This window comes from Lynx rufus, unplaced genomic scaffold (assembly GCF_022079265.1).
Source record: "Lynx rufus isolate CCGP_SWC_20201006 ecotype Redwood Valley unplaced genomic scaffold, mLynRuf1.p SCAF_30, whole genome shotgun sequence".
In the NCBI taxonomy this organism is placed as follows: domain Eukaryota; kingdom Metazoa; phylum Chordata; class Mammalia; order Carnivora; family Felidae; genus Lynx; species Lynx rufus.
Window position 1 is genome coordinate 3957943 of NW_025814846.1, and position 27983 is coordinate 3985925.

The following is a 27983-nucleotide window of genomic DNA, read 5'->3' on the forward strand; positions in this document are numbered from 1 at the left end:
TTTTTTTTTTTTTTATATATGATGTTTATTGACAAATTGGTTTCCATACAACACCCAGTGCTCATCCCAAAAGGTGCCCTCCTCAATACCCATCACCCACCCGCCCCTCCCTCCCACCCCCCATCAACCCTCAGTTTGTTCTCAGTTTTTAACAGTCTCTTATGCTTTGGCTCTCTCCCACTCTAACGTCCTTTTTTTTTTTTTTTCCTTCCCCTCCCCCATGGGTTCCTGTTAAGTTTCTCAGGATCCACATAAGAGTGAAACCATATGGTATCTGTCTTTCTCTGTATGGCTTATTTCACTTAGCATCACACTCTCCAGTTCCATCCACGTTGCTACAAAAGGCCCTATTTCATTTTTTCTCATTGCCACGTAGTATTCCATTGTGTATATAAACCACAATTTCTTTATCCATTCATCAGTTGATGGACATTTAGGCTCTTTCCATAATTTGGCTATTGTTGAGAGTGCTGCTATGAACATTGGGGTACAAGTGCCCCTATGCATCAGTACTCTAGTATCCCTTGGGTAAATTCCTAGCAGTGCTATTGCTGGGTCATAAAAATATGGAACGCTTCACGAATTTGCGTGTCATCCTTGTGCAGGGGCCATGCTAATCTTCTCTGTATCGTTCCAATTTTAGTATATGTGCTGCCGAAGCGAGCACCCCCCAGAGCTTTTAAATCTCAAACTTGTCCAAACTGATTCCCCAGAAATTTATCAATTATAATTTTGTTTTCCTACTCTGGTACTGGCTCCAATGAGGGTTCGTACTCTTGAGCTTCTGCTATACCAAGGTGTGAATCTTTGTATTCATCTGTCTCTCCAAATTTGGGGCCCCAGTTTGTCCAGTGACCTCAATTATCTGATGAATCTAAGAAGAAATATTGATTTTCAGTTTGTTCACCTTTTTTGTTGCGAAAATTGTAGTGATGTCTTCCACACTCCTTACATACCTGACTGGAAACCAGGAAGTTCTTTCAAACTTTTTATAGCGTGAACCACTCATTTTAATAGAGTTAAGATGATTTACCTCATGTAACCCAAGTAGTTTGTAAATTATAAACACTTATTATATGCCAGTCACTGTTACAAGTACTTTAGAAAACCTGTAAGGTTACTGTGATAATATGATGCTCATTTTACAGAAGAGGAAGGTGAAGAACAGAGAAGTTAAGTAAGTTGCCTAAGGCCAGAAAGATATTACTTTTCAGAGTAGAGATTTGAACTTAGACAATCAGGGTCTTCTCTTCTAGCTGATTCCTAGAAAGTGATGTGTATTAATACTGAATGTAGAATAGGTGTTGAATATTCCATTTTGGGGGCCTGTCTGTACTATGCCCCAGGAAGGTCATGTTTCAGAGGAATTTCCTTTTTAATCATCTCTATTATTTTCCTTCTGTGATCTCTTGTGCTTCCTCACAAAAATAGAAACTACTTATTTCCCCTTCCAGTCACTGTTCTATAAAAGCCATAGGTCCTATGAGTATGAGATGCCTGGAAGCTTGTATTTATTGTAAAGCATCTACAATTCCATATGTACCCCAAACATTATCTGTAGAATAATAGCATGAACACTATTTTTAAAGTGAATAAATAATAAATAACAGTGTACTTGCATTTTCTTACTTGGTGAATATTATAAATTACAACTACAATCACATGAGAGGGTCCAAAATTTGGGGGGGGGTGCATCAAAAAATTTTTATAGTTGAAGGGGGTAACCATTGCTAAGGAGAGACAATGAGTATGAATGAAATAATAGAACAGAGATAAGTAGAAAACAAAACCTTTGGTTAGAAAGGGAAACCCTAGCCTCATTGGGTCTTCTTCTCTAAAATGAGAAAATGTTTTCCAAACTGTCAAGGGCTGCCATTTTTGGGGAATAGAAAAAGAAGACATGTGAAGTGGTACCAAGAGTATTAACCTAGGGGTTTTTGGCATTTGTATTCTTGAATTGGAATCACATTCCCACTGTTTAATAGTTGTATGATTTTGGACAAGTTACTCAATCTCTCTGGCTCTAAATTTCTTTATCTGAAAATGTATTTGTTAATATACAAAGTAAATCACAAAATACATAAGACAACAAATAAGTTGTCTAGGAACTCAGGTTTTGCTAGCATGAAGTCAGATGGACTGGAATTCAAATCTTGGCTCTGTCACTTACTATTTGTTTGACCTTGAGGAAGTTACTTAATCTTTCTGAGCTTCATTTTCTTAACTGGAAGTAATAGTGGTTCCTATTACAATGCAGTTAGGAAGAGTAGACTAGAGAATGCTTTTAAGCCATTTATCTTAGTGATTGATACATTCTAGTGTATTTAGTCTTGATATTTCTTATATTAACATGGATAGAACTTGCCTAACATGTACTTGTAATTCAGTAAATATTTAAAGTTGAGAAGAGATGGTTATTTGTTTTATTTGTAGACAGATGATATATTTCTAAACTTATATATCTTAATTATGACCTCCTTTGACTCTGGACTACCTCTAGCATGGGTTTTAGACTCCTTTTTGCTTTTAACTGTGGATTAAGATTTTTCTGGTGGAAAGCACCACTTGTTTTCACCAGAGTCTCCCTAAAGCAGATCCTTTGTTTGGACCCTAGAAGAGATATTTTTTCCCTTCAACTGGTATCCTTGCCAAGAAAGATGGCTGTTTGAGTAAGCCTCCTGAGAGAAGTAGTTCTTAACCTTCCTTGTACATTGAAATCAGGAAGGGAATTTAAATAAAAGCCTGGGATATGGAACTAGAAATACTGATTTAATTGATCAGGGATGCAGCCTGGGCACTGGAAAATTTAAAACTCCCAAGTTATTCTAATGTGTATCCAGGGTTGAGAACACTGCCCTAATGCATCCCTTGTCAGAACCTTCATTGACTCCATTATGCACTCAATAAATATAGACATCTGAGCCTGGTGTTCAAACACCTTCATGAACAGGCCTGTCCTAGTCAGCTTTTCTGCGTGTTATGTTTCCATTACTTTCCAATGTGAAGCTGCTCTTGTTAATCTAGATCTATTACTCTTTGAAAGTGCACTTTCTTACATCAATTCTTTGGCCAATATATATTTTTGCTGGGTATACCCTCCCCATTTTTTAGCTGCTGAAATTATACAGATCTTTAAAGCCCCAATGAAAAGCCACCTCAAAGAAGCCTCATGTGATTTACCCGGTGGAAACAATTCCTGTTTGCACTTCTCTGCTTGCACTTTCGCAGCCTCCATTTGTACTTCCATATACTGCCTTGTATTTAGACTAAGTTTAATAAAACTTTTCTATAATAATATACAATAGAATAAAATGCAGTTTATGATAGTTTATTTTATAAGGCTTAGAGAGAAAAGAATAATTCATATTTTAGTTATAACAGCTCAATATGAGTGGGCACTATTATATTCTAGGTACTGTATGAAGTATTTTTTATAATATTAATTTAATCCTCAAAATGATTTTATGAGGTAGATAAAAATTATCCTCATTCTGTAGATGAGTAAACTGAGGCAAAGAAAAATTAAAGAGTTTGCTTTGAAGTAAAAAGCCTGTAATGGGTAGAGCTGGAACCCAGGCAGGCTATTTCTAGAGTGTGTGCTCTTTTCTTCTTTTTTAATTTTTTATACATGTATTCATTTTTGAGAGACCGCACAAGCAGGGGAGGGGAAGAGACAGAGGGAGACACAGAATCTGAAGCAGGCTCCAGGCTCCAAGCTATTAGCTCAGAGCCGGACTCGGCCCGGTCACAAACTGCAAGGTCATGACCTGAGCCAAAGTCGGAAGCACAACCTACTGAGCCACCCAGGCGCCCCCAGAGTCTGTGCTCTTAAGCACTACGTTTTACTACCTTTATAAAGAGAGCCTAAAGATGGTGTAAGGGAAGTCCACTAAGTGACAACTGAGTGGTGGAGTGGGATTTGTTCCCAGGCAGTCCTGCATATTGTTATGTCTAGAACTACCCTGTGTACTATGGTAGGCACTGACTGCATGTGGCTATTGAGCAGTTGAAATGTGGCTAGTCTGAATTGAGATGTACTATAAGTGTAAAAGATATACTGGATTTCAAAGACTTAATATGATAAAATAGAATATCTCATTTTTACATCTGTAGGTACAGAATATCATGTTTTATATTGATTGCATGTTGAAATTATAACATTTTGTGTAAATTGAGTGAAATAAAATCATTAAAATTAATTAATTTCTTTTTACCTTTTTAATGTGATTACTAGAAAATTTAAAATTACATACATGGCTTGCATTTGTGACATATATCATTTGTTATTGTTCAGTACTGATATAGAAAGTATTTTCGGGGCACCTGGGTGGCTCAGTCGGTTGGGCATCGGACTTCGGCTCAGGTCATGATCTCGCGGTTTGTGAGTTTGAGCCCCGCATCGGGCTCTGTGCTGACAGCTCAGGGCCTAGAGCCTGCTTCAGATTCTGTGTCTCCCTCTCTCTGACCCTCCCCCGTTCATCTCTGTCTCTCTCTGTCTCAAAAATAAATAAATGTTAAAAAAATATTTTAAAAAAGAAAGTATTTTCATGGAAGAGTTCATTTTAATCCTTATGACAGAATCATAAAGCAACAAGAGATATTTTTATCCTCTTTTTAAATTTTTTAAAAGTGAGGAAATTGAGGCTTATAAAGATTTATTAATTGACTAAGGTTACACATTTGGAAGATGCTGGTGATGGAACTTAAATGAAGTCATATTTTCAGTCCTGTATACTAAATGCTGTTTGAATTCTATTTTATGTCATATTTTTCATTATGCAACTCTTTTTTGCTTTGTTTTTTCAAGTTTATTATATTATTATTATTATTATTATTGTTATTATTATTATTAAGAGAGAGAACATGAGCAGGGGAGAGGCAGAGAGAGAGAGAGAGAGAGAGAGAAAATCCCAAGCAGGCTCTGCACTATAAGCATGGAGCCTGACAAGGGGCTCGAACCCACGAAATGTGAGATCATGACCTGAGCCAAAATCAAGAGTCGGTCTCTTTGGGTGCCTGCGTGGCTCAGTCGGTTAAGCGTCCAACTTCGGCTGAGGTCATGATCTCACACTCCATGAGTTCAAGCCCCGTGTCAGGCTGTACTGACAGCTCAGAGCCTGGAGCGTGCTTCAGATTCTGTGTCTCCCTCTCTCTCTGACCCTCCCCTGCTCATGCTCTGTCTCTCTCTGTCTAAAAAATAAATAAACACAGAATCTGAAGCACGCTCTAGGCTCTGAGCTGTCAGCACAGAGCCCAATGCGGGGCTCGAACCCACAGACTGTGAGATCATGACCTGAGCCGAAATCGGACGCTTAACCGACGAGCCACCCAGGCGCCCCACAATAAAAATAATTTTAAAGAGTCTGAACAAATTGCTGTTGTATTTGGTAGGCAAAGATGTTTTAACCTGCAGTATTAGGCTTTCTTGTATCTCCACCATCTTATCAAACCAGATTTTAATTGAGAATGAGTTTTTCATGTACATTTTTTTACTTGTGTCCAACAATGCAACATGCTCTGTTATAAAGTTGCATCCAGATCTCTGCTGTATGAACTTTATTTATTCCAGTGATGAGAACTCATGTCTGAGCCTTAGATTGCTCATTTGTAATATAGGATATCAACTTCCACATAGTATTGTTAGGATGATATGAGATGAAATAAAGTACCCAGGGAAGTACCTAATACATAATAGGAAATCAGTTTACAGTTGTTTCTTTCTTCCCTTCAGATGGGTCACCAATGGGAAACCTTTCACAAGCACCTTAGGCCAAGTTCATTATTCTTTCTTAGGTTACTACCACAAAACAACTCTATTATAGTCTTGATTTCATTCAGGATTGTGATGGTTTGTTCTGCTTTTCTCCTTTATATATTGTAAACTTCCCCATGGCCAGAATCACATTTTATTTGTCTTGTATCGCTATAGCTTCTGACACTGTGCTAGGCCCAGAGTAGGTGCTTTTGACTAGCCATGAAGTTGTAAATGGAGCTTATGACCTGGTGGTAAGAATGGAAATCTAGCGTGACTCTTTGTGTTGATTATTATAATAGATACCTCTTTGAAAATTAAAATGTGAAAGTATTTATCATATATAAAATTTAGAGAAGATTGTACAACACGCACACCACACACACACACACACACACACACACACACACACACCACACACACTGGACTTCCCCTTCTGGAAAAATGGAGGAGATGCACTTTTTCCTATTACTCCTGCTATGTACAAATAAGAATCTTGGACATTATATATAAAACCAGTACAAGAAGACTATGAAATGTGGAGATAAGTAGACAAGCTGACCAATAACCTTGACCTGAGAAAGTGCATGGTGGCAAGTTCCTGAGTGTCCTTTTGGTCTTATATATCCCAGTCTGGTAGCTGTACAAGCTGGCAACCAGATAATGCCAATAGGTAGAAGCAAAAACAAAAACAGAAACTTAAGAATTAAGTGTGCTCTCTCTAGGGGAAGCCCAGCCAGTCAGAAAACTTTTAGACAACAACTATTCTCCTTAAGTCCAAAACCAGAGAAAAATCTATGGCTCTACCTCCATCACTGCCAGGAAAGAACAACTAGGGAATCTAGACCACCCTTGCCTGCATGAAATGAATGAAACACTCTAACTACTTCTTCCAGCTAGAGTAGTGTCAATGGAAGCTTAGTGAGGTACTAAGGAACCTGAACTCTTACATCTATGTAGCCATAAGGAAGAACACTTCCTCTTCTAGGTATCATTGAAGGCCAAGTAGGGATCCTCGATTTTCCCCATTACCTGGCAGTAATGGTGCTTCCCTTCACACATCAGAGAGGTGTCAGAGTAGGACCGCAAAAACACAAGGTTTAGTGAGATCAGGGAATCTCGTAACAGAATACCTTAAATGTCCATGATATAATAGAATTTTTTTTGTTATATCAATAATCATTAAACATTAAACACGATAATAAAAATGCTTTAATAAGCAATTGTTAATATGCATGAAACAAATGAATAGAAATCCTCAGCAAAATATAGATAATGCAAAGAAAAACAAAATGAAAATTTAAAGTTGAAAAATAACTGAAATTAAAAACTCAACGCATAAAGCCAACAACAGAATGGAGAGGACTGAGGAAAGAATCAGTGAATTTAAAGATAGAACAATAGAAACACCAATCTGAACATAAGAGAGAAAAAGTAGACGGAAAAAAAAATGCCCTGGGCCTGAGGGACCTTTGTGATTATAATAAAATGTATAGTATTTGTGTCACTAGGTAGAGGGAAAAAAAGGGAAAAAAGGGTGGGGCTGAAAAGTGGAATGTACACCAGTAAAACCTGAATATTGCCTTGGCATTTGAATATTTGAGTTTCTGGCTGATAAATATGACTTAATTCCTTCCTCCCACCCATCCTCCCTCCCTCCCTTCCCTCCTTCCTTCTTTCCTTCCTTCCATCCTTCCTTCCTTCCTTCCACTTAGCATATTTTCAAGGTTTAGTCACATTCTGGAGGCTATTCTTAAAATCTCTGTATTTGAAGGTGATACTTTCCTGTATTAGTCAGGGTTTTCTGGAGAAACAGAAGTGATAGGCTGTATATATGTATAGAAAGATATTTATTTTAAGTAATTGGCACACACAATTGTGGAGGCTTGCCAAATTCAAAATCTGATGGGGGAGCCCAGAAGGTTGGAGACTTAGGAAAGAGTTGCAGTTCTAGTGCAAAGGCAGTCTGCAGTAGAACCAGTGTCTTAGTCCATTTGGACTTCTGTGTAACAAAAATAAACCATAAACTGGGTAGCTTATAAACAACAGAAATTTGTTTCTCCTGGTTTTGGAGGCTGGAAGGAGCAAGATCATGGTGCCAGTAGATTCAGTGTCTGGTGAGGGCCTGATTTCTAGTTCACAGGTGGTGTCTTTTTGTTACAACCTCAAGTGGCAGAAGGAAGCAAGTGAGCTCTCTAGTACTTCTTTTATAAGAGTTCAATTACATTCATGAAGGCTTTGCCCTCATGACCTAAACACCTCTCAAAGGCCCTACCTCTTAACACCATTACACTGGGCATTAGGTTTCAAAATATGAATTTTGGAGGAACACAAACATTATAGCAATCAGAAAGGGCCAATGTTGAAAATAAAGTCCAAAGGCAGTCTGCTGGAAAATTCTCTCTTGCTAGGAGTGGGGGAGGTCAGCATTTTGGTCTATCCAGGCCTTCAACTGATTGGATGAGGCCCACTCACAATATGGAGGACAGTCTGCCTTACTCAGAGTCTACTGATTAAAATGTAAATTTTATCCAAAAATACCCTCACAAAAACATCAAGAAAAATGTTTGACCAAATATCTGGGCACTGTGGCCTGGCCAAGATGACATATATAATTAACTATTACACTTGATCAGTCTATTTTTATCTGGTAAATAGGTAAATAAACAACATTGGGGGTTGCCTTCATTTGAAACACACAATTTAAAATGAGCACCAGAAATTGCTGTATTTTGAGACTCTTTCTGTAACCAACTCTCTGAGATAAAACATGACTTTTTGAAATGACCCAGAAAGAAGAGTACTGATCTTGTACAGCAGTCTCAAAGCTTAGCTAAGAAAGGACTTTTTTTCTTAAATTTTTTTTTATGTTTATTCATTTTTGAAAGACAGAGAGAGACAGAGCACAATCAGGGGTGGGGCAGAGAGAGAGGGGGACACAGAATCTGAAGCAGGCTCCAGGCTCTGAGCTGTCAGCACAGAGCCCGATGGGGGGCTCAAACTCACGAACCGCGAGATCATGATCTGAGCCAAAGTCGGACACTCAACCGATTCAGCCACCCAGGCACCCCAAAAGGACTTCTTTTCTTCCATCTTCTTGAAATAGGAAAATATTTCATCTTGAAAGCATCTGGGCCTTTGTTCCTGCCATGGATAGCCTATATCCAAATAAACCCGAAAGGGAGAGATTAAGCCACATTTATCAGCCAGAAACTCATATTATCAAATGTCAGGACCATGTTCAGGTTTCATTGGTCTACTTTCAATAGCAGACAATAATCTTCCCCATTGAACAGATATCATTTTTAGGTACTTCTCTATTTTATACCTGTCCCAGTCCTATCAGTTTCCACTATTTGTTTCTTAAGATGAATCCATTTTCTTGCAGATTCTAGATTGCAATTACCAGATTTACTGGTGGAGATAGAAAGATTTCCCTTTGTTTCTGCATTTCAAGAGGAAGCTTTTCTAGTCACAGACATGTAAAATGTAAAACACTTCAGGATCTGTAAGTAAAGGAGTTCTATGGAGCTTGAACAGATGTAGGCTGAATAATATGCAGGGAAACTATTCTACTCCTCAAATTCTCCAGCCTTATGCTACAGAATTAAGAGCACTCTCCTGGGCTCAACAGTTCTGTGTGGAGAAAGAACCTGGTTGTTTATAACAGTACCTCCCCCCTGAAATGTACTTAGGATATGTGTGCCTATGTCATTTGAAGGAGTGTTTAGCCTAGAGGTATGGAATATTAGGGATAAGGACAGCTGTAAGGTCACACGGACAGTAAAAACTGTGGCCAGAAGATGGACTACAAAGCCAGTGTTCTTTTTATCTTATCATGGCTTTTCAGATACTGTCCAACAGTGCCTTGTCCAGAGGCATTATTAATGACTGAAATCATTGTAATGCTGTTTTGTCAGAGGAGATACTGAGTTTGTATAGTTGTGAATTCAGAAAGTATATCTGTGAGGGATGCCTGGGTGGTTCAGTCAGTTAAGCGTCTGACTTTGGCTCACGTCATGATCTCACAGCCAATGAGTTCGAGCCCTGTGTTGGACTCTGTGAGGACAGCTCAGAGCCTGGAGCCTGCTTCAGATTCTGTCCCGTCTTTCTCTCTTCCCCTCTCCCACTCGCTGTCTCTCTCTCAAAAATAAATAAAAACATTAAAAAACTAAAAAAAAAGATTGGAAGTTTGCCTTTAAAAAAAGTATATTTGTGAATCAGAAGTCTGATTCTGTGAAATAGTGTACTTTTTGTAACTTTTTGGAGTTGAGCATCCATTTTGCTGAATCTTCATCACTATGATTTGCAGTGTTGAATTGATATCATTGAAAGATCTGGCTGCCTAATTTGCTTCCCTGCTAACTTTTTACAAGATTGTATCTCAGCCAGAAAAAAAGACTTGCTGCATTCTTTGTTGTATAGCTCAAGTGAGCGTATGTTAAAACAATTATGGACATTGCATTGAAGAAGTTATACAGTGAAAATTATTAGGGTAAAATGGAATCATAGAAAAATTTCATCTGAGGGGAATGATAAGGAATGATCATTTTTTGGCATTATTTGAAGATGCCATGCTTTAATGTTCTAAAAAGAGTATAATTTATTTTTAAGTAGGAAATAAAAAACAACATAAATTTACCTTTTACATTTTAAATGGGTGAATTTTATGGTATGTGAAATATATCTCCACAAAGGTGTTTTTAAAAAACTCCACTTAATCTCCCTGTTACTCTGATTTGTTTATGACTTTCTAATGCAGAAACTTTCCTTATCCCAAAGCATTGAGAAGGTCCTCTGCACTTAGAGGCTGCTCTTTCCTAGAACTAGCTTGAAAACATACTCTCTCTTTCTCTCTCTCTCTCTCTCCTATTTTCATTAAAGCCCTAATTCTGACATTGAAAAGACTTTATGAAAGATTTTGTGTTTTAGTTTCATCAGAATCCCCCATGAAACCTAAGTTGCTTTCCATTCTAGGTCTTGTGTTTATTTTAATAAGGGACTGTTTTCCCATAGATGAGGTTAAGTGTCTAGGCTTTGTCCCATCTTTCTGCCTGTGAATTCTCACATTGTAATTGTAGCTGTGGTGATACTGTTCCTTCATGTAGAGGTTAAAGCTTAGGAGAAATGTGTGCACAGTAAGTCAGTGGGCTCTGCTGATAATTTAGTTATTATCAACAGTAATGTGCTTTGGAGAGGGCTTTTATTTTTTGCCCATTTCTTTTGTTAATTCATATGAAATAAAAAAACTTCTACGGGCCACTGGGTGGCTCAGTTGGTTAAGTGTCTGACTCTTGGTTTTGGCTCAGGTCATGATCACATGGTTCATGAGATGAAGCCTCGTGTTAGGGCTCTGTGCTGACAGTGAGGGAGCCTGCTTGGGATTCTGTCTCTCCCTCGCTTGCACATGTGCGTGCTCTCTCTCTGTCTCTCTATCTCTCTCACAATAAAAAAATAAACCTTCTAAAGTCTTTTTACAGGAACAAATTTTCTCAACTAAACTAAATCTTCTTAACAGGGAAACCTTTTAGGCATGAAATGAATATTCTGTGGGAAGATTTACAAAGTTTAAAACTGCCAAGCAGATTTTACCTTGGGGCATCTGGGTGGCTTAGTTGGTTAAGTGTTGGACTCTTGATTTCAGCTCAGGTCATGATCTCACAGTTTGTAAGTTCAAGTCCTAAGTCGGGCTCCTAGCTGACAGTGTGGAGCCTGTTTGGGATTTTATCTCTCCCTCTCTCTGCCCCTCCCCTGCTCTCTCTCTCAAAATAAATAAATAAACTTAAAAAAAGAGAGGGTTTTACCCAGTGGATACCACGAAGCTAATGTGAAGTCCTATGCTAGGCCTAGGGGATAGAGAGATGAAGTAGATACAGTGCAAGCCTACAGGTAGCACATGGCCTAATGGGAGAGAAAGATAGGCATGTTTACAACCAGCCATGCTATGGTGACCATGCTTAGCGAACTGGAATTTAGAATATATACTCTGTATTTTTTTTATGTTTATTTTTGGGAAATAGAGAGACATAGTGCAAACAGGGGAAGGGCAGAGAGAGATTGAGAGAGAGAGAGAGAGAGAGAGAGAGAGAGAGAGAATCTGAAGCAGGCTCCAGGCTCTGAGCTGTCAGCACAGAGCCCGATGCAGGGCTTGAACCCATGAAGCGTGGGATCATGACCTGCACCGAAATCGGTCACTTAGCTGACTGAGCCACCCAGGCACCCCTATATGCTCCATATTAATAGGAATTTACTTATGTGCTTAAGGTAACAACAGGATGTGATGTTTTAAATTAGTGCTGTTCCTTATTTTCTGGGGCATTTAGTACTAATAACATATAAATTAGAATTTTGTAATTCTTTTTTGAGAGTACCACTGAACAGTGGTGAGAAGAGAGGAAATAATGCTACTGAATTTCTTGCCTCTTTTTTGCCCTCCCCTAACATTTTCATGTTGTTGAAATCTGGTTGAGGGAACGCCATAAGAATATCTGATAAAGAAGCCACTAAAAGATAATATGTAAAAGATATGAAAATAGGGCAGAGGCAGTCTTACTGTGGAAACACTTGGCATGTTAAAACCTCTTTATACCATGAGTATATGATTTGGTTATTCTTTGGTTCATAGAAGCTTTTGTAGGTTGAAATTTAAACTTCTTTGTGTAACATACAAGATTCTTCACAGTTTGTCTTCTACTTAGAAGACTTTTTCAGTTCTATTTCTTCCCCACACCATCTACTTGCCAACTGCTTGCAGTTCTCAGAATATTTCTAATTTTTTTTCTATATCCATTGTCTCTCTATCTGCTATTTCTTTTGCTTGGAATTTCCTCATCCCTTCTTACTTGGGTAAATGTCTCTTTACTTTCATAGTCACAGCCAAATATATATTACTTTTTTATGAAGTCTTTCCTACATCAAAACAATTGCTCTCTTGTTTGTCTTTGTAGTTTGTCTTTGTAGCCTGTCATAGTTCTGACACAAAATAGATGCTGAGTAAACATTTTGCATGTTTAAACATCAAAATTCCTTGCAAAATAAATGTTCTTCGAATGTTAGCTTGCCTGACCAAATGACCCACAGTAGAATGGTTCCTGGGTTTGGGACTTCTCCCAGGCTCTCCTAGAGAATTTCTTGTCTGAGCTAGGAATCTAATGCATATCTTCAGCTCCTAGATTTTGGATTTAGGCTATTAGGGTCCACTGGCTTCTCTGAGGAGGGCTCCTAATTTTCTCATAAGGAAATACACATTTGGATATGGAGTTTTTGAAATTTTGATTAAAGCAGTGTTAATTTAGCGTTCACAGAATCATAGAATGTTAGAACTTCAAGAGACCTTTTTTGTTTTAAATAAAATTTATTGTCAAATTGGTTTCCATACAACATCCAGTGCTCATCCCAACAGGTGCCCTCCTCAATACCCCTCACCCACCCTACCCTCCCTCCCACCCCCCATCAACCCTCAGTTTATTCTCAGGTTTTAAGAGTCTCTTATGGTTTGCCTCCCTCCCTCTCTAACCTTTTTTTCCCCTTCCCCTCCCCCATGGTCTTCTGTTAAGTTTCTCAGGATCCACATAAGAGTGAAACCATATGGTATCTGTCTTTCTCTGTATGGCTTATTTCACTTAGCATAACACTCTCCAGTTCCATCCACATTGCTACAAAAGGCCATAGTTCATTCTTTCTCATTGCCAAGTAGTATTCCATTGTGTATATAAAGCACAATTTCTTTATCCATTCCTCAGTTGATAGACATTTAGGCTCCTTCCATAATTTGGCTCTTGTTGAAAGTGCTGCTATAAACATTGGTGTACAAGTGCCCCTATGCATCAGTACTCCTATATCCCTTGGGTAAATTCCTAGCAGTGCTATTGCTGGGTCATAGGGTAGATCTATTTTTAATTTTTTGAGGAACCTCCACACTGTTTTCCAGAGCAGCTGCACTAGTTTGCATTCCCACCAACAGTGCAAGAGGGTTCCCGTTTCTCCACATCCTCGCCAGTATCTATAGTCTCCTGAGTTGTTCATTTTAGCCACTCTGGCGTGAGATGATATCTGAGTGTGCTTTTGATTTGTATTTTCCTGATGAGGAGCGATGTTGAGCATCTTTTCATGTGCCTGTTGGCCATCTGGATGTCTTCTGTAGAGAAATGTCTATTCATGTTTTCTGCCCATTTCTTCACTGGGTTATATGTTTTTCGGGTGTGGAGTTTGGTGAGCTCTTTATAGATTTTGGATACTAGCCCTTTGTCTGATATGTCATTTGCAAATATCTTTTCCCATTCTGTTGGTTGCCTTTTACTTTTGGTGACTGTTTGCTTTGCTGTGCAGAAGCTTTTTATCTTCATGAGGTCCCAATAGTTCATTTTTGCTTTTAATTTTCTTGCCTTTGGGGATGTGTCAAGTAAGAAATTGCTGTGGCTGAGGTCGGAGAGGTTTTCCTTGCTTTCTCCTCTAGGGTTTTGATGGTTTCCTGTCTCACATTCAGGTCCTTTATCCATTTTGAGTTTATTTTTGTGAATGGTGTGAGAAAGTGGTCTAGTTTCAACCTTCTGCATGTTGCTGAAGAATCTGCATGTTGCTCCAGCTCTAACTTGGAGAGACCTTTGAAGTCATGTAGTACAACCCCCTTTTTTATTGATGAAGGAAATAGAATGAAAGTTCACTTAGCTGTAAAATGGCAGAGAAGCTTTCAGGAGCTCAGGCCTCCTGCCGTTTGTACTAAAAGACACTAGAGAATATGTCTAGGCAAAACCAATGGGTAGGTGAAGGAGATGGGCTTTGGATATGTGTCTTTCCTGTGACACATAGCAAGTATCATATTTACAAACATGCAGTGGTCCACAGAAATGAATTTGCTTCTTACACCTTAGTCCTGTGTTGTACATACACAGGAGAAATTATCTCAAGTTAAAGGAATTGGATTGTTTTTTCTTAAAAATTCTCTGGAGAGAAATTGAGATTACATTGCCAGCTTTTTACAATGAACCCAATATGGAGTGCAGTTTACTCTTGAACAATATGGGGATTAGGAGCACCCACCCCTCTCCCCTGTGCAGTGAAATATTCACATATAACTTTTGATTTCCCCCAAACTTAACTACTAATAGCCTACTGTTCACTGGAAGCTCTACTGATAACAAAAAACAGTCGATTAACACATATTTTATAACATTTTATGTATTATATATTGTATTCTTACAATAAAGTAAGCTAAAGAAAAGAAAATGTTATTAAGAAAATCATGAGACAATACATTTAGAGTACTATACCATATTTATGAAAAAACAAAACAAAACAAACAGCTGTGTATAAATGGATCCATGTGGTTCAAACCTGTGTTGTTCAAGGGTCAACTGTATGCTTGTTTGGGGGCTTTAGATTCCCTTCATAAAAATAGTAACATTCTCAGCATACACATTTGGGGAAAGCAGCTGGTGTTGATGGAAAGAGTTCTGGCCTGGGATTAAGTCCTAGCACTGCCAGATCTCACTGTGGACTTTTCATAAGGCCCTTACTCTGTTCTCTGGGCTTTGTTTTCCCCTTACATAAAATCCCCTTACATGGGTTCCTCTCATGAATATTCTTGTGTTGATATGCTAGGTTCTGAAGGCATTTTTAACATTCTGCTGAAGTAGCCCCTCCTTCTAGCCATCTGCTGCATTCCAGGAGAGGCCCTTATTCTCTCCCTATTGCCTAATTAGATTGTTTCATGCTACAGACTAATGGGCATGCTGCACTTGTCATTTCTGTAGATCCCTTTGTTTTCTCTTGAATTTCACAGTTTCTTTGTTCATTTCTCATCAGACCCTCTTGTTTTCTTATTAATAGAGGTTTGTCTTCTTAGTCATTTCTCAACTCCTCAGTTCTGAAAACCATTCAGTGCTGGAGGACTCTACTCCTCTATTTTATTTTAGCTGGAACACTACCAAATATAACAGTATGTGTATTTCAAGGTCATGCAGCTTGTACCTCTGCTAATAGTCTCTGTGCTTTCTTTAAAAAGGGTATTCATTTGTCATTAAAATATTATTGTAATAATGAAAAATTTTTATTTATAAGCTTAGCTTTTAATTTTTCTATGTTCTTGTCCAGTTTTATCCATATGTAATTTTTCTTTTTCTTTTAAATATTTTTATTTTTGGGGCGCCTGGGTGGCGCAGTCGGTTAAGCATCCGACTTCAGCCAGGTCACGATCTCGCGGTCCGCGAGTTCGAGCCCCGCGTCAGGCTCTGGGCTGATGGCTCGGAGCCTGGAGCCTGTTTCCGATTCTGTGTCTCCCTCTCTCTCTGCCCCTCCCCTGTTCATGCTCTGTCTCTCTCTGTCCCAAAAATAAATAAACGTTGAAAAAAAATTTAAAAAAAAATATTTTTATTTTTTTGAGAGTGAGAAAGAGAGAGGGAGGGAGGGGGGAGAGAGAGAGAGAGAGAGAGAGAGAGAGATTAGTGGGGGAGGGGTAGAGAGAGAAGGGGACAGAGGATCTGAAGCAGGCTCTGTGCTGTGAGCAGAGAGCCCGATGCAGGGCTCGAACTCATGAACCATTAGATCAGATGACCTGAGCAGAAGTTGGAGGCTTAACTGACTGAGCCACCCAGGTGTCCCTGCCCATATGTATTTTAATCATGTTTTTGAATCATTTTTCCAATACAAGGGTAATGTAACTGCATAGAAAATATTTTGAAAATAAGAAGAGGAAAGCAAATCTCTTCAAAATGCCATCACTCTTGTTCAACCACTATTAATCCATCACTAATTACCAGGGAAATGAAAATCAAAACCGTGGTGAGATATCACCTTACACCTGTTAGAATCAGTTTCATCAAAAAAGACAAAAGATATGGAGAAAAGGGAAGGGTATGAAGAAAAGGGAACCCTCTTGCACTATTGATGGGAATGTAAATTGCTGCTACAACTATGGAAAACAGTATGGAGGTTCCTTAAAAAATTAAAAATTACAACTACCATATGTTCAGTAGTCCCATGCCAAGAGATGGAAATAACCTAAATGTCCTGTGGTGGATGAATTGATAAAGTAGTGGTGGTATATAAACACACACACACACACACACACACACACACACACACACATACATGCACACACATACACAGTGGAATATTCAGTCATAAAAGGGAGGATGTCCGTTATTTGTGATAGCATTACTATAACTTGAGGGAATTATGCTACGTGAAATCAGACAGATAGAGAAAAACAAATACTGTATGATTTCGTTTGTGGAATCTAAGGATCTGAACTAATAACAACAGAAAACAGGTTGGGTGGTTGCCAGAGGCAGGGGTGAGGGGTGTGAGAATCGGGTAAAGGTGATCAAAAGGTACAAACTGAAAAAGAAATGATACATTTCATTCCAGTTTTTTAAATTTATAGAATAGTTGCAAAAATAGTACACGGGATTTCTATATAAACTTGATACTCTTCACCTAGGTTCTTCACATGTTAATATTACTCACTTTTTTAAAAACTTCAATTCCTGTGTAGTTAATATGCAGTGCTATATTAGTTGCAGGTGTATGATATAGTAACTAAACAATTCCATACATCATCCTGTGCTCATCAAGACAAGTGCACTCCTTAATCCCCATCATATAGTTAACGCATTCTCCCACCTACCTCCCCGTTGGTAACCGTCAGCTTGTTCTCTATAGTTAAGAGTCTTGTTTCCTGCTGTCTCTGTCTCTCTCTCTTGTTTTTTTCCCCTTTGCTTCATTTGTTTTATTTCTTACATTCTACATATGAGTGAAATCATATGGTATTTGTCTTTCTCTGACTCACTTATTTCACTTAGCATAATACTCTGTAGCTCCATCCATGTCATTGCAAATTGCAAGATTTCCTTTCTTTTTATGGCTGAATAATATTACATTGTATACACACACACACACACACACACACACACACACACACACACATATATATATATATACTACATTTTTTTATCCATTCATCAATCGATGGACACTTGGGCTGTTTCCATATCTTGGCTATTGTAAATAATGCTGCTGTAAACTTGGGGGTGCATATATCCCTTTGAATTAGGATTTTTGTATTAGTTGGGTAAATACCCAGCAGTGCAATTGGATTGTACAGTGGTTCTATTTTTAAATTCTTGAGGAAGTTCCATACTGTTTTCCACAGTGAGTGCATCAGCTTGCAGGCCAACCAACAGTGCACAGGTGTTCATTGTTCTCCATCTCCAACACCTGTTGTTTCTTGTGTTGTTGATTTTAGCCATTTTGACAGGTAGGAGGTGATATCTCATTATAGACTTGATTTACATTTCCTTGATGATAAGTGATGATGAGCATTTTTTCATGTGTCTGTTGGTTGTAGCACTGCTTTTGATGGGCTCCAGCCAAAAGTGTATTAGTGGGGGCAGTTCTGCAGGAGAACATGGGGCTGGATGCGTGGTGTTAGCAAGGGTTGCTCACATGTGCTGTGGAGGGTACTTGAAGCTGAGGCTTGCCTGGAGAGGGTGTGTCAACAAGATAATACGGGTCAGGGCATGTTAGCAAGTAGGTAGTGACTTTTGTGCTTTGCTGTAGGCTGGGTGTGGGAGAGGGAAATGGTGCCTGTCACTTCTTTTGTTCTTAGAGAAATATCCCAAAGATCCTTGCCACTCCAGCACAGCTTTGAGATTCGTTAACAAACCTCCTGTCTGTATATCCCAGGTGTTTTTCAAACTACTGGTTCTATTGTTGTGTTTCCCCAGGGCTGTTTTCTGTGCTCTTTAAGGGTAGGGACTCAGTTTCCTTTTCCAATCCTGTCCTTCCCACAGCCTGCCTGCTGAATTTTAACATTCTAATCAGCTCTGCTGATTCTAAGAAATTGTGAAATTGGGCCCTTCTGACTTTCTAAGCCAAATGTTATGGAGGTTCATCTTCCCTGTGCAGGTTCCCTGTGCCTGGGGTGCTTGATGTGAGGGTCCATTTCTTTCCCCTCTGCCTGTCTGTGGAATCCCTCCCTCCCCCTGACAGTCCCTTGGGTCATTTAACTCCTGACAGTGTCTCAGCCTTTCCTATCCTCTTCCATATGGCCTCTTCTCTACATTTAGCTGTGGAGTCCGTTCTGCCAGTCTTTGAGGTGTTTTCTGGGTTATTTGTACTGATATGGGTGTTATCTAGTTCTGTCCATTGGATGATGTGAGTTTAGGGTCTTCCTATTTCACCATCTTCCCCAGAAATAAGATTTGTATTTTTTCATATCTTGTGTAATAAATTGATAATCTGTTGAGTAAATGAGTTTCCTGAGTTTTGTGAGCAGCTCTATCAAGTTAAACCCTAGAAGGGGGTCATGGGAACTTCTTGACTTGCAGTGGGCCTCTGAGGTGGAGGGCAGTCTTGTGGGACAGATTGCTTAACCTGTGGAATCTGATTCTATCTTTAGGTACATAGTGTCATAGTAAAATTCTTCTTTTTTTGGGAACCTGCCTCCTGCAACACACGTACACATTGAAATTGGGTCCAGAATCTGTTACTATTGTAAATGGAATGGTTATCCTAATTTTATTTTTCAATTGTTCATTGCTAGTATATAGAATATGATTTGTTTTTATATATTTTGTGATATTCGACCTCGATGAAATTGTTTATTAGTTGTAAATGATTTTTAACTGGATTCCATTTGAATATTCTTTATACAAGATCATGTCATCTGCAAATATAGTTTTGCCACTTCCTTTCCAATCTGGATAGCTTGTTCTTTCTTTCTTTCTTTCTTTCTTTCTTTCTTTCTTTCTTTCTTTCTTTCTTTCCTCCATCCCCTCCCCTCTCCTCCCCTCCCCTCCCCTCCACTCTCTTCTCCTCTCCTTTCTCCTACATGCCCTGGCTAGAATCTCCAGAATAATGTTGAATAGAACTGGTGAGAGTGGACATCTTTTTCTCATCATTGAATGAGGGGGAAATTATTCAGTCTTTCACTTTTAAGTATGAAGTGAACTGTATGTTTGTTTTTTTTATAGAGGCTTTATATCAGGTTGAGGAAATTTCCTCTATTCCTAGTTTGTTGAGTGTTTTAATAATGAAAATTGTTAGATTTTATCAAATACTTTGTCAAATGAGATTATTATGTTATTTTTCTTCTTTATTCTAATTATGTGATTATGACATTAATTTTCATGTTGAACCAACCATGCATTTGTGAAGTAAACCCCACTTGGCCATAGTGCATAATCCATTTTATATGTTACTAGAACCAGTTTGCTGCTTTTGTTTTTATTGTAATTGAGGGTTTTGCTTTTATATTTATAAGTTTCTTTTATAGTGTTTTTATATTTATAAGGGGTTTTTGATGATGACTTTTCTTTTATATCAGAGTAATATTGGCCTTTATAGAGTGAGTTGGGAACTGTTTTCTTTTTTTTCAACCTTTTTTTCAACCTTTCCTTTTTTTCAACCTAGAAAGTTTAAGTTAAGACTTTGTATTATTATTTCTTTATGTAGTTTTGCCTGTTGAGTTCATTCTCTGTCACTCTGCTTTTCATAAAGTATTTTATTAGATTTTGAAAATAAAAAAAATATTTTTTTTAAATTGAAGTATGGTTGACACATGTTATATTACTTTTAGGTGTACAACATAGTGATTCAACTTTTTTTTTGATTTTAAATGTTTATTTATTTTTGAGAGAGACAGAGACAGAATGCGAGTGGGTTAGGGGCAGAGAGAGAGGGAGACACAGAATCTGAAGCAGGGTCCAGGCTCCGAGCTGTCAGCACAGAGCCTGATGCGGGGCTCGAACTAATAAACTGCGAGATCATGACCTGAGCTGAAGTCAGACACTTAACCAACTGAGCCACCCAGGAGTCCCATGATTCAACAGTTTTATACATGATGCAGTGCTTACTACAATAAGAGTAATTACTATCTGCCACTTTACAAAGTTATTACAACTTTATTAAGTATATTCCCTATGCTGTACTTTTCATCCCCATAACTCATTTATTTTATAACTGGAGGTTTCTATGTCTTAATCTCCATTACGTATTTTACCCATACTCCCATCCTATATCCCCTGGCAAAACCAGTTTGTTCTCTGTATTTATAAATTGGTTTCTGTGTGTGTGTGTGTGTGTGTGTGTGTGTGTGTCTGTTAGTGTGCACATGTGTGTGTTCTTTAAATGTTGGTAGAATTCACCAGTGAAGCCTTCTGGGCTTGGGCTTTTCTTCATGGAAAATTCTAAAATTACAAACTTAATCTTTTAAAAATACAAATTTAATCCCTGAACATAGTGGTTGTAGGTATTTTCAGATTTCTCTTTATTCTTGAGTTAGTTTTAGCAATCTGTGTCTTTCAAAGAATTTTTAGTTTCATGTGATCTAACTTTTGGCATACGGTCGTTCATAAAACTCCCTAATAATAATTTTTATTTCTTTTTTTAAATGTTTATTTATTTTCAGAGAGAGAGTGAGTGAGCACGCGAGTTGGGGAGAAAGGGAGAGGAGAGCAGAGAGAGAATCTTAAGCAGGGTCCACTCTCAGCACAGAGCCCAATGTGCGGCTCCATCTCATGACTGAGATCATGAACAAGAGTCAGTCATTTAACTGACTGAGACACCCAGGTGCCCCTAATTGTTTTCATTCCTATAAAATTATAGTAATATTCCTTCTTTCAGTCACGATGATGGTTATTTGAGCTTTCTTTGTTTTTTCTGGGTTAGTCTAGGTAAAAGTTAGTTAATTTTGTTGATTTCTTTAAAAAACGAACCTTTGCTTTTGTTGTTTTTCTGCAGTTTTTATTTTTCTTTTCTTATGATTTAATTATTTTATTTTATTTTTTTCAATATATGAAATTTATTGACAAATTGGTTTCCATACAACACCCAGTGCTCATCCCAAAAGGTGCCCTCCTCAATACCCATCACCCACCCTCCCTTCCATCCCACCCCCCATCAACCCTCAGTTTGTTCTCAGTTTTTAACAGTCTCTTATGCTTTGGCTCTCTCCCACTCTAACCTCTTTTTTTTTTCCTTCCCCTCCTCCATGGGTTTCTGTTAAGTTTCTCAGGATCCTCATAAGAGTGAAACCATATGGTGTCTGTCTTTCTCTGTATGGCTTATTTCACTTAGCATCACATTCTCCAGTTCCATCCACGTTGCTACAAAGGGCTATATTTCATTTTTTCTCATTGCCACGTAGTACTCCATTGTGTATATAAACCACAATTTCTTTATCCATTCATCCGTTGATGGACATTTAGGCTCTTTCCATAATTTGGCTATTGTTGAGAGTACTGCTATAAACATTGGGGTACAAGTGCCCCTATGCATCAGTACTCTAGTATCCCTTGGGTAAATTCCTAGCAGTGCTAGTGCTGGGTCATAGGGTAGGTCTATTTTTAATTTTTTGAGGAGCCTCCACACTGCTTTCCAGAGTGGCTGCACCAATTTGCATTCCCACCAACAGTGCAAGAGGGTTCCCGTTTCTCCACATCCTCTCCAGCATCTATAGTCTCCTGATTTGTTCATTTTGGCCACTCTGACTGGCGTGAGGTGATATCTGAGTGTGGTTTTGATTTGTATTTCCCTGATGAGGAGCGACGTTGAGCATCTTTTCATGTGCCTGTTGGCCATCCGGATGTCTTCTTTAGAGAAGTGTCTATTCATGTTTTCTGCCCATTTCTTCACTGGGTTATTTGTTTTTCGGGTGTGGAGTTTGGTGAGCTCTTTATAGATTTTGGATACTAGCCCTTTGTCCGATATGTCATTTGCAAATATCTTTTCCCATTCCGTTGGTTGCCTTTTAGTTTTGTTGGTTGTTTCCTTTGCTGTGCAGAAGCTTTTTATCTTCATAAGGTCCCAGTAGTTCATTTTTGCTTTTAATTCCCTTGCCTTTGGGGATGTGTCGAGTAAGAGATTGCTACGGCTGAGGTCAGAGAGGTCTTTTCCTGCTTTCTCCTCTAGGCTTTTGATGGTTTCCTGTCTCACATTCAGGTCCTTTATCCATTTTGAGTTTATTTTTGTGAATGGTGTGAGAAAGTGATCTAGTTTCAGTCTTTTTCATGTTGCTATCCAGTTCTCCCAGCACCATTTGTTAAAGAGACTGTCTTTTTTCCATTGGATGTTCTTTCCTGCTTTGTCAAAGATGAGCTGGCCATACGTTTGTGGGTCTAGTTCTGGGGTTTCTATTCTATTCCATTGGTCTATGTGTCTGTTTTTGTGCCAATACCATGCTGTCTTGATGATTATAGCTTTGTAGTAGAGGCTAAAGTCTGGGATTGTGATGCCTCCTGCTTTGGTCTTCTGCAAAATTACTTTGGCCATTCGAGGCCTTTTCTGGTTCCATATGAAATTTAGGATTGCTTGTTCTAGCTTAGAGAAGAATACTGGTGCAATTTTGATTGGGATTGCATTGAATGTGTAGATAGCTTTGGGTAGTATTGACATTTTGACAATATTTATTCTTCCAATCCATGAGCATGGAATCTTTTTCCATTTCTTTATATCTTCGTCAATTTCCTTCATCAGCTTTTTATAGTTTTCAGCATACAGATCTCTTACATCTTTGGTTGGTTTTATCCCTAGGTATTTTATGCTTCTTGGTGCAATTGTGAATGGGATCAGTTTCTTTATTTGTCTTTCTGTTGCTTCATTATTAGTGTATAAGAATGCAACTGATTTCTGTACATTGATTTTGTATCCTGCGACTTTGCTGAATTCATGTATCAGCTCTAGCAGACTTTTGGTGGAGTCTATCGAATTTTCCATGTATAATATCATGTCGTGCAAAAAGTGAAAGCTTAACTTCATCTTTGCCAATTTTGATGCCTTTGACTTCCTTTTGTTGTCTCTTTGCTGATGCTAGCACTTCCAACACTATGTGAAACAACAGTGGTGAGAGTGGACATCCCTGTCGTGTTCCTGATCTCAGGGAAAAAGCTGTCAGTTTTTCCCCATTGAGGATGATGTTAGCTGTGGGCTTTTCATAAATGTCTTTTATGATGTTTAAGTATGTTCCTTCTATCCCGACTTTGTCGAGGGTTTTTATTAAGAAAGAATGCTGAATTTTGTCAAATTCCTTTTCTGCATCGATTGACAGGATCATATGGTTCTTATCTTCTCTTCTATTAATGTGATGTATCACATTGATTGATTTGCGAATGTTGAACCAGCCCTGCATCCCAGGAATGAATCCCACTTGATCATGGTGAATAATTCTTTTTGTATGCTGTTGAATTTGCTTTGCTAGTATCTTATTGAATATTTTTGCATCCACATTCATCAGGGATATTGGCCTATAGTTCTCTTTTTTTACTGGGTGTCTGTATGGTTTAGGAATCAAAGGAATACTGGCTTCATAGAATGAGTCTGGAAGTTTTCCTTCCCTTTCTGTTTTTGGAATTGCTTGAGAAGGATAGGTATTATCTCTGCTTTAAACGTCTGGTAGATCTCCCCAGGGAAGCCATCTGGTCCTGGACTCTTATTTGTTGGGAGATTTTGATGCCTGATTCAATTTCTTCGCTGGTTATGGGTCTGTTCAAGCTTTCTATTTTCTCCTGATTGAGTTTTAGAAGGGTGTGGGTGTTTAGGAATTTGTCCATTTCTTCCAGGTTGTCCAATTTGTTGGCATATAATTTTTCATAGTATTCCCTGATAATTGCTTGTATCTCTGAGGGATTGGTTGTAATAATTCCATTTTCATTCATGATTTTATCTATTTGGGTCATCTCCCTTTTCTTTTTGAGAAGCCTGGCTAGAGGTTTATCAATTTTGTTTATTTTTTCAAAAAACCAACTCTTGGTTTCGTTGATCTGCTCTACAGTTTTTTTAGATTCTATATTGTTTATTTCTGCTCTGATCTTTATTATTTCTCTTCTTCTGCTGGGTTTAGGCTGTCTTTACTGTTCTGCTTCTATTTCCTTTAGGTGTGCTGTTAGATTTTGTATTTGGGATTTTTCTTATTTCTTGAGATAGGCCTGGATTGCAATGTATTTTCCTCTCAGGACTGCCTTCACTGCGCCCCAAAGCATTTGGATTGTTGTATTTTCATTTTCATTTGTTTCCATAAATTTTAAATTTCTTCTCTAATTGTCTGGTTGACCCACTTATTCTTTAGTAGGGTGTTCTTTAACCTCCATGCTTTTGGATGTTTTCCAGACTTTTTCCTGTGGTTGATTTCAAGCTTCATAGCATTGTGGTCTGAAAGTATGCATGGTATGGTCTCAATTCTTGTATACTTATGAAGGGCTGTTTTGTGACCCAGTATGTGATCTATCTTGGAGAATGTTCCATGTGCACTCGAGAAGAAAGTATATTCTGTTGCTTTGGGATGCAGAGTTCTAAATAGATCTGTCAAGTCCATCTGATCCAATGTATCATTCAGGGCCCTTGTTTCTTTATTGACCATGTGTCTAGATGGTCTATCCATTTCTGTAAGTGGAGTGTTAAAGTCCCCTGAAATTACCACATTCTCATCAATAACATTGCTTATGTTTGTGAGTAATTATTGTATATATTTGGGGGCTCCCGTATTCAGCGCATAGACATCTATAATTGTTAGCTCTTCCTGTTGGATAGACCCTGTAATTATTATATAATGTCCTTCTTCATCTCTTGTTACAGCTTTTAATTTAAAATCTAGTTTGTCTAAGTATGGCTACTCCAGCCTTCTTTTGACTTCCAGTAGCATGAGAAATAGTTCTCCATCCCTTCACTTTCAATCTGAAGGTGTCCTCAGGTCTACAATGAGTCTCTTGTAGACAGCAAATAGATAGGTCTTCTTTTTTTATCCATTCTGATACCCTATGTCTTTTGGTTGGCGCATGTAGTCCTTTTACGTTCAGTGTTATTATAGAAAGATATGGGCTTAGAGTCATTGTGATGTCTGTAGGTTTCATGCTTGTAGTGATGTCTCTGGTATTTTGTCTCACAGGATCCCCCTTAGTATCTCTTGTAGGGCTGGTTTAGTCGTGACGAATTTCTTCAGTTTTTGTTTGTTTGGGAAGACCTTTATCTCTCCTTCTATTCTAAATGACAGACTTGCTGGATAAAGGATTCTCGGCTGCATATTTTTCTGTTCCTCACATTGAAAATCTCCTGCCATTCCTTTCTGGCCTGCCAAGTTTCAGTAGAGACATCAGTCACAAGTCTTATCGGTCTCCCTTTATATGTTAGAGCACGTTTATCCCTAGCTGCTTTCACAATTTTCTCTTTATCCCTGTATTTTGCCAGTTTCACTATGATATGTCGTGCATAAGATCGATTCAAGTGATGTCTGAAGGGAGTTCTGTGTGCCTCCTGCATTTCAATGCCTTTTTCCTTCACAAGATCAGGGAAGTTCTCAGCTATTATTTCTTCAAGTACACCTTCAGCACCTTTCCCTCTCTCTTCATCGTCTGGAATACCAATTATTCGTAGATTATTTCTCTTTAGTGCATTACTCTCTTCTCTAATTTTCCCCTGATACTCCTGGATTTTTTTTTCTCTCTTTTTCTCAGCTTACTCTTTTTCCATAGTGTTATCTTCTAGTTCACCTATTCTCTCCTCTGCCTCTTCTATCTGAGCCGTGGTTGTTTCCATTTTATTTTGCAGCTCGTTTATAGCATTTTTTAGCTCCTCCTGACTGTTCCTTAGTCCCTTGATCTCTGTAGCAATAGATTCTCTGCTGTCCTCTATACTGTTTTTAAGCCCAGTGATTAATTTTATGACTATTATTCTTAATTCACTTTATGTTATATTGTTTAAATCCTTTTTGATCATTTCGTTAGCTGTTGTTATTTTCTGGAGATTCTTTTGTGGGGAATTCTTCCTTTTTTTCATTTTGGATAGTCTCTGGAGTGGTGCGGAATTGTGGGGCCCTTCTCCTGTGCTGTCTTGAATAACTTGTGTTGGTGGGCGGGGCCGCAGTCAGACCTGATGTCTGCCCCCAGCCCACCACTGGGGCCACAGTCAGACTGGTGTGTACCTTCCCTTCCCCTCTCCTAGGGGCAGGATTCACTGTGGGATGGCATGGCCCGTCTGTGCTACTTGCACACTGTCAGGCTTGTGGTTTTGGGGATCTGGCTTATAAGGTGGGGTTGATCGGCAAGGTGCACAGGGGCGGGAGTGGCAGGCTCAGCTCGCTTATCCTTTGGTGATCCGCTTGGGGGGGGGAGGCTGAGGCACCAGGAGGGAGTCAGGCCCACCGCCAGAGGGATGGATCCGCAGAAGCACAGCGTTGGGTGTTTGTGGGATGCAAGTAAGTTCCCTGGCAGGAACTGGTTCCCTTTGGGATTTTGGCTGGGGGATGTGCAAGGGAGATGGCGATGGCGAGCGCCTTTGTTCCCCACCAAGCTGAGCTCTGTCCTCCAGGGCTCAACAACTCTCCCTCCCATTGTCCTCCAGCCTTCCCGCTCTCTGAGCAGAGCTGTTAACTTACAACATCCCAGATGTTAAGTCCCGCTTGTTGTCAGAACACACTCTGTCCAGCCCCTCCACTTTTGCCAGCCAGACTCGGGGTCTCTGCTTGGCTGGCAGGCCGCCCCTCCCCCTGGCTCCCTCCCGCCAGTCCGTGTAGCGCGCACCGCCTCTCCGCCCTTCCTACCCTCTTCCATGGGTCTCTCGTCTGTGCTTGGCTCCAGAGAATCCATTCTGCTAGTCTTCTGGCAGCTTTCTGGGTTATTTAGGCAGGTGTAGGTGGAATCTAAGTGATCAGCAGGACGCGGTGAGCCCAGAGTCCTCCTAAGCTGCCATCTTCCCTCAATCCTGTTTTTATTTTTCTATTTTATTGTTTTCTGCTCTAATCTTTAATATTTTCTTGCTAATACTGGCTTTATTTTGTTCTCTTTCCATTATCTAAAGAGGAAAGTTTAGTTAATTATTTAACATCTTTCTTCTTTTTTAATATAAGTATTTGTAGCTATGAATTTGATTGTAAGCACTACTTTCGTTACATGCCCTATGTTTTTGCGTGTTGTGCCTTCATTTTCATTCATCTTTAAATATTTTCTAATTTCCCTTGTGATTTGTCATTTTACCCATTTACTACTTGGTAGTGTGTTATTTTCCACATACTTGCAAGTTTCTCAACTTTATTTCCATTAGTAATTTCTAATATTCCATGTGGTCATAGTTCTATGATTTCATACTTCTATCATTTCAGTTCTTTCAAGTTTATTGAGGAATTTTTATGGACTAGTATATAGTCTATGTGGGAGGAATTTTTATGGACTAGTATATAGTCTGTGGGAGGATATTGTTTATTTTTATTTTTTTAACTTTTATTTATTTTTGAGAGACAGAGAGA

The 27983-nt window shown here is 38.8% G+C and overlaps 1 protein-coding gene and 1 non-coding gene across 2 annotated transcripts in view; one reads left to right on the plus strand and one right to left on the minus strand.

Moving 5' to 3' along the window:
• Positions 1 to 27983, plus strand: part of OPHN1 (oligophrenin 1) — a 593683-nt gene that overhangs the window by 108041 nt on the left and 457659 nt on the right. The window lies entirely within an intron of this gene.
• LOC124521625 (U6 spliceosomal RNA) lies at positions 561 to 667 on the minus strand. Its single transcript, XR_006964576.1, has one exon. It is a non-coding gene; the product is annotated as a U6 spliceosomal RNA (small nuclear RNA).